We start from the raw sequence: 6,583 nt of genomic DNA, 5'->3' as shown, positions 1-6,583 counted from the left end.
GGCGGGGGGCGGGGCTTGGCGACGGCGCCCGGGCGGCCCCCAGCCGCGAAGGCGAGCGCGTCTCCTTTGTTCTTCGCCTCTGGGTTCGGGCGCCGCCGCCCCGGAGCCGCGCTAAGTGTGCGCGGCGTGTGATCCCACCGGCCCCCGAGGGGCGTGTGCACAGTCCCAAATCCCTTCTGCCTTCTGAGCCTTTCCGACGCGGGGCTTCTCACCCCCACCCTCTCTCTGCGACAGGAGTGCATTTTATTTGGCCTTGCCCCGAACGCCACCGTGGGAAGCCGTAGTTAGCCCTGAGAATGAAGGCGCTTTCTGCAGCCTTGTGCGGTAGGGACCGCAGATGGGCTTGGATGCCACTGCCTCGCACCGTAGTGGAGCTCTGCAAATAGAAAAGTACCGAGCTTCGAAAGCTGGGAGACCCGACAAAGGTGCAGAGCAGCAGCGTAACCGAGAGGTCGGGCTCTTTAAAAAAAAGAGAAGTGTCTTTGAAGTGCTGTCGCCGCTAGGAGAACCGAGACATTGCTATTCATTGGCTGGCTGCGAGGCACGCACTGCGCAACTGGTTTCTGATAGGGTTTATAGCCCATTATTTCGGTCTGAGCCATAAACTGGAACAATAGATTGGAATATTTTATTTCTGTCTGTTGAGAACATCTTCCATTTAACTTGTTTTTTAAGCCCCCTATGAGTATGTAAATAGCAGATAGACTCAATAAAATATGTGCCTTCCAGTGTCATTTCAAATCCTGAAAGCTATTGTTTTTCTGATTTCAAGAGAATATTTAAATGTGAATCTTGGCAATTTAATGTTAACTTTGCGGTTGGAATCAACAAAGCCAGGAAATTCAAGAGTAATGCTGCTATATTTGTCTTCCAGCATTGCTTTTTGTGCAAGGTATTTTTGTTTAATGTGGGGTGTTTTGTTTTTTTCCTAAGTTTTGTTTTTCTTCACAGCAGCGTGAGTTCATAATCGAGCCAACCTTTTCTGGCTCAAGTCTTTTGGTGTTGCAGCTACAGTAGGTTTTTTTCTCCCCCCTTACTATGTATAATTACAGGGGGTTGGTTATTTGTTTCAGTAATAGGGAAGTTAAGCTCATAATGATAGGATGAAAAGTTTAAAAAATATTTTTTCGAGGGAACAGACCGGGATTTGATTGCTTCCAGATGAAAGAAACATCTGAGGAGTGGCTGTTAGATCCCAAATTTTGTCTTAGTTTCAATATGACTAAAAGCATTGCATGGAATTTTAATTTTTTATACTCTACCTCAATATTCTATAAAGCACAATATTGTATATTTTTTGGTATTGAGAGTTTATGAAAATAATTGTTTTGAAAATACTGTTGCTTTTTGCCTGCACAACCGAAATTAAGTAGTATGAAACTATTCATTTTATTGGGAATTAGGATAGATTATCCTAATAACACAGACAAAACATTATGCCTTTAGGAGCCAGGGAGTTGAAATTTAGAGAATGATTGCACAATCCTTCTTTCACTTTGCACAGATGTAGAGGATATATTTAACAATTCTAATTCCTAGAATTTGTTTTTATTTATAAAACCATTCTTATTTCACACGTTTAACTGTTAGACTTAACACTAAAGCACGTCCTTTTTTTTTGGTACAAAATATTTTCAATTTGTATTTTCTTTAGAGTGGGTGGTATTTTGCACTGTTCACCTCTCCCTTATGACCAATGGCATACATTTGCAAAACAGTTGAACAGAAATTCAGGAAACTCCTCTCCCATCCTATGTTGGCCTCAAAACATTTTCCAACTTCCTAAGCTAAAAAGCCCAAACAGTATTAAACAGGTGGACTTTAAATGTGCAGAGGGCCATGTTCAAATAAGCAGATTCTGAACTACAACAATCTCATGATCTGCCCTTGGAGTAAAAATGCTTTGTATGTAGTCCGAGGACTGGTTTCATTTTGTCAGTGTAGGACTAGAGAATTTCACGATCAATCCATTGTTCCTGTAGTTTTTCTTTCTTTTTCAACTGTACTTCTGAATTAATTTGTACCGTTTTGTGCTCCCTGAGAGAGATTGGATGTTAACCAGAACCTTCAATTATACGAAGATCCTTTAGACAGCCAGGGCAGAATCGAGCAGTATGTGCTAGGCCCCTTGGGCTTATTTTTTTGGCGTTCAGTGGAGATTGTGTGCAGCTTTTCTAAACAATGTAGAAATACTGAAGATTTCTAGCCATTGTTCCAGGAAAGGACAGCGTTTCATGCCAAATTCTAGCATAGGAGGGAATTTAAAACAATAACCGTAATAACCTTTTCCTGGTAAGGATAAATAAGGTCTTTTAGAGACTTTAGTAATATGGGAAGTTCTTCAAAATATTTTTGGCAGCGGTGAAGCACTCCCACATGCTGTAATAGTCTTCCCCTTCGAGGCAAAACTCAAAAATTTAGCGTTTCAGAAGTATTGGAGTTCAAAGAACAAATCTTTGTAGCCAATAGTATGTTTCGTAAAAAAAAACTGAAACATATCTATGAAAATAAAAAATTCCTGGAACAACCCATTTGTCTTGCCAGAGTACAAATGGTCATCCCTATAAGATTCTATCCTGATAATTGTGCAGATTATATGAAACCTGTAGATTTATCATTTTGGCATCATGGTTTAAATGGCCCGTATAGACATCAAAAAGACTTCTATGAAGTCAAGATCTTTATTACTTTATTTAACAAATAACTTTTGAGCATCAACTTTGTGCCAAGTACTTAGGATATTCTATCACTGAAGAAAGCAATCAGATCTCTGTTCTCATGAAGCTTAACTGGTTTGGGGAGGAGGGTGCAGGGGTGGTGGTGGGAGGGGGAGAAGAGACAAGGCTAGAAGCAGGAGCCCATGAGGAGGCTCTTTTGGTAACCCAAGAGAAAGATAGGGGTGGCTTCACTGGCTAAGGGATCCTGGATATATTTTGAAGGTAAATCCAGAGGGCCTTGCTGATGGATTGAACACAGAGTTGATAAAAAGAGGAGTCAAAGATCAGACTGAGGTTTTTGACCTGAGCAACTAGAAAGATACAGTTGCAATCAACGGAGTCAGGGAACACTGGCTGGAACAGTTTTATAGAGTATTAAGAGCTCAGTTTTAAGTGTGTTCAGTTTAAGGTATTAGATGTTCAGTTGGAGACGTTAGGTAGGCTGCTGGATATGAGGTCAGGAAGAAATTCTGAAGATCTATATTTTTATGTATTATTTAGGAGTTATATTGTATCTATGTATATTGCAGCTGTGCAGCTGTGTGGCGGGGGCGGGGGAGAGACCACAAGCAAGACAGAGGGAAAGAGAGAGTTTGGGAGTTGTCAGCATATGAATGGAGTTTAGTCTGAAACTGGATGACGTCACCAAGGGAAAAAAAAAAAAACCACACCAGGAAAACCCTGGGGCACTTTGACACTTCAGAAAGAGGTCTCAGAAGTCAAGAACTTGCAAAGCAACTGAAGGAACAAACGAGTTAGGGAGGAGGAACACCCAGAGAGGATAGTGTCCCAGAAGTCAGAGGAAGAAACTGAAGGAGGAGGGAGTGATCGATGAGATCAACTGTGGAATGCTGCTAAGAGGTTAAGATGAGGCAAGAGGATTGACTGTTGGAGCACCACAGATGTCATTGGTGACCTTGACAAGAGCAGTTTGGGTGGAGCAGTGGAAGAAAAAAAATTAGTCTGGAGTCACTTTGGGAAAAATACTGCAGTAGACTTGGAGGGGAAGATGCCAGAGACGGTGATGGTAGAAAGTACATTCTGTTTCAGAAAGTTCCTGGGTCAATGCAAGAATCAGGAACTCAAAACCTTGAGGCTTCTGGAAGAATTACTACACCTTCAGGATAGGGTCTGCTTCTAGCCTTGTATCTGTTCCATAATGACATAAATAATACACAATTTCTTTGGAAAAAGAATACTACCTTCCTATAAACTCTGCAAATTCTGAATTGGGAGTTGGGTCAGTACTTGGAAGAATTTGGTCAGTAGGACAAAGAATCTAGCAGAGAGCTTTTCCTGAAATTTATATAACCATCAGTGCTCACCAGCAGTCTGGGGCGGTTCAGCCAGTCGTGCAGTGCTTAGAGATGCAACAAAGGAGACTTTGCCCTGGTTTCTCAAGCGTGTACCCCAATAATCCCTGATGACTCTGAAGCTTTCGTTGGACTTCCTGTAAATGATGGCAGGTTGAGTCTGTCACAAGAATGGTAATGCCTTAAGATTGAAGTGCCCCGACGTTTCCTTTCAGTAGGTTTCCTGCACCTATCCTGTTGGCGTCTGCTCTAGTCACAGCAATCCCCAGTGAATGACAGTTAATGAGACTGGCTGTGTGCTTTATTTGAAAACTTGCTTATCTTGGGTTTGAGCTCCACCGTTAGAATCCTGTATACTGATAAATACAGAGCAGTTAAAATTTTTATTTTCAATTGTATTACCTTACCATTTCTTAGAGGAACACGTAATAAGATACGGATATAAAGTAGTATGTGGGTTTTATCCTGAAACATTTATGCTGAACAGTCATTGAAACCATCTCTATTTGGAAGTTCTTACCAATTCGGGGCACCTGGGTGGCTCAGTTGGATAAGTATCTACCTTCAGCTCAGGTCATGATCCCAGGGTCCTGGGACTGAGCCCCCAAATCGGGCTCCCTGCTCATCAGAAAATCTGCTTCTCCCTCTCCCTCTGCTGCTCCCCCTGCTTGAACTCTCACTATGTCAAATAAATAAATGAATAAATAAATAAATAAAATCTTAAAATGGAAGTATTTTTCAATTTGGATGCAGCCTAGAATATCATATGGTTGTTTGTATTTCCAAATATTCAGGCAATGTCGCACGGGCTAGCTTATATAGTCTTCAATTGTTTTTCCCTTGTCCCAGCACACACTGTGCTTCCATCAGTTACCCAGATCTGTTCTGTAGTGATTCATTTGGGAGCTGAGGAAGACTGTTTCCCTACAGTGGACTATCAGAATCCTAGGGCATTCTGGTACATCTACCTTGTGGGACTTTCTCACACCTCCTGAGAATCACTGATGTAGAGCTTACATATAGCTAAGGAACTAAAGGCCGTTTCCTTCACAAACCAGTTAGTTGACTTGAGATTTATTTCCGATAGCACGAGTGCATCAGTTGCCAGCACAGAGGTTATATCATGAATATTCGACTTCCTTGAGAGGTCCAAGAGCACAACATTTTTAAAAAGACATATCTCCTTTTTTCTTATTTACTTTTTAGTAGGGTCTAGGCCCCATGTGGGGCTTGAACTCATGACCCCTAGATCAAGAGTCCCATGCTCAACCAAGGGAGCCAGCCAGGCACCCCCATATCTCCTTTCTTACTTTGAAAAAATGTAGCATCTATTATATTGGAGAAATTGAAATTATTTGTACAAGTATCATGGTAGATGTTGTTTTGTTTGTTTTTTAAAGATTTTACTAGAGAGAGCGAGAGAGCACGAGCGGGGGTGGGGGGTGCAGAGGAGCAGAGGGAAAGGGAGAAGCAGACTGCCCTCTGAGCAGGGAGCCCAACGTGGGGCTCGATCCCAGGACTCATGACTGGAGCCAAGGTCAGACGCTTAACCGACTGAGCCACCCAAGCACCCCATGCTTTTCTTTTCTTTTTCTTTCCTTTCCTTTCCTTTTCTTTTCTTCTTTTCCTTTCTTTTTGTTTCTTTTCTTTTTTAAAGATGTTATTTATTTGAGGGGTGCCTGGGTGCCTCAGTCAGTTAAGCACCTGCCTTCAGCTCCGGTCATGATCCTAGAGTCCCAGGATCGAGTCCAGGATCGAGCCCCACGGCGGGCTCCCTGCTCAGAGGGGAGTCTGCTTCTCCCTCTGCCCGTCACCCCACTCTCATGCTCTGTCTCTTTCTCTCTCTCTCCCTCTCTCTTTCAAATAAATAAATAAAATCTTTAAAAAAAGATTTTGCTTACCTGAGACAGGGAGAGAGAGAGTACGAGTGATGGGGAGAGGCAGAGAGAAAGGGAGAAGCAGGCTCCTTGCTGTGCAGGTAGCCGGATGTGAGGCTTGATCCCAGGACCCTGAAAGCATGACCTGAGCTGAAGGCAGATGCTTAACCGACTGAGCCTCCCAGGCACCCCCCCATGCTGGATGTTTCTAACCATTGGTTATAGTTCTACCTTTTGGAGAAAAACAGAACAAGTTTTTGGGGGGTTTTTTGTTTGTTTGTTTCTCTTGACAAATCCTCTGATTATTGAACTTCTCTTTATTTTTAAAAAAGATTTTATTTATTTATTTGGCAGAGAGAGAGAGAGCGTGCACAAGCAGGGGGAGCAGCAGGCAGAGGGAAAGGGAGAAGCAGACTCCCTGCTGAGCAGAGAGCCCAACGTGGGGCTCCATTCCACAACCCTGAGATCATGATCTGAGCCGAAACCAAGAGTCAGATGCTTAAACAACTGAGCCACCCAGGTGCCCCTACAATGCTTTTTTATAACCCTGCTTATACACAGTAGATAATCGATGCGGGCAGGAGAGTTTGACTGGATCCATGTTCTTAAGTAGGAGAGAAGGACTGCATACAGGAAGAAACTGGCTTCGGATAGGAGTATAAAATGGTTCATCTAT

This window comes from Ailuropoda melanoleuca, chromosome 11 (genome assembly GCF_002007445.2).
Source record: "Ailuropoda melanoleuca isolate Jingjing chromosome 11, ASM200744v2, whole genome shotgun sequence".
Lineage (NCBI taxonomy): Eukaryota > Metazoa > Chordata > Mammalia > Carnivora > Ursidae > Ailuropoda > Ailuropoda melanoleuca.
The sequence above is the reverse complement of the archived record's forward strand: the minus strand, read 5'-3'. Positions refer to the sequence as shown.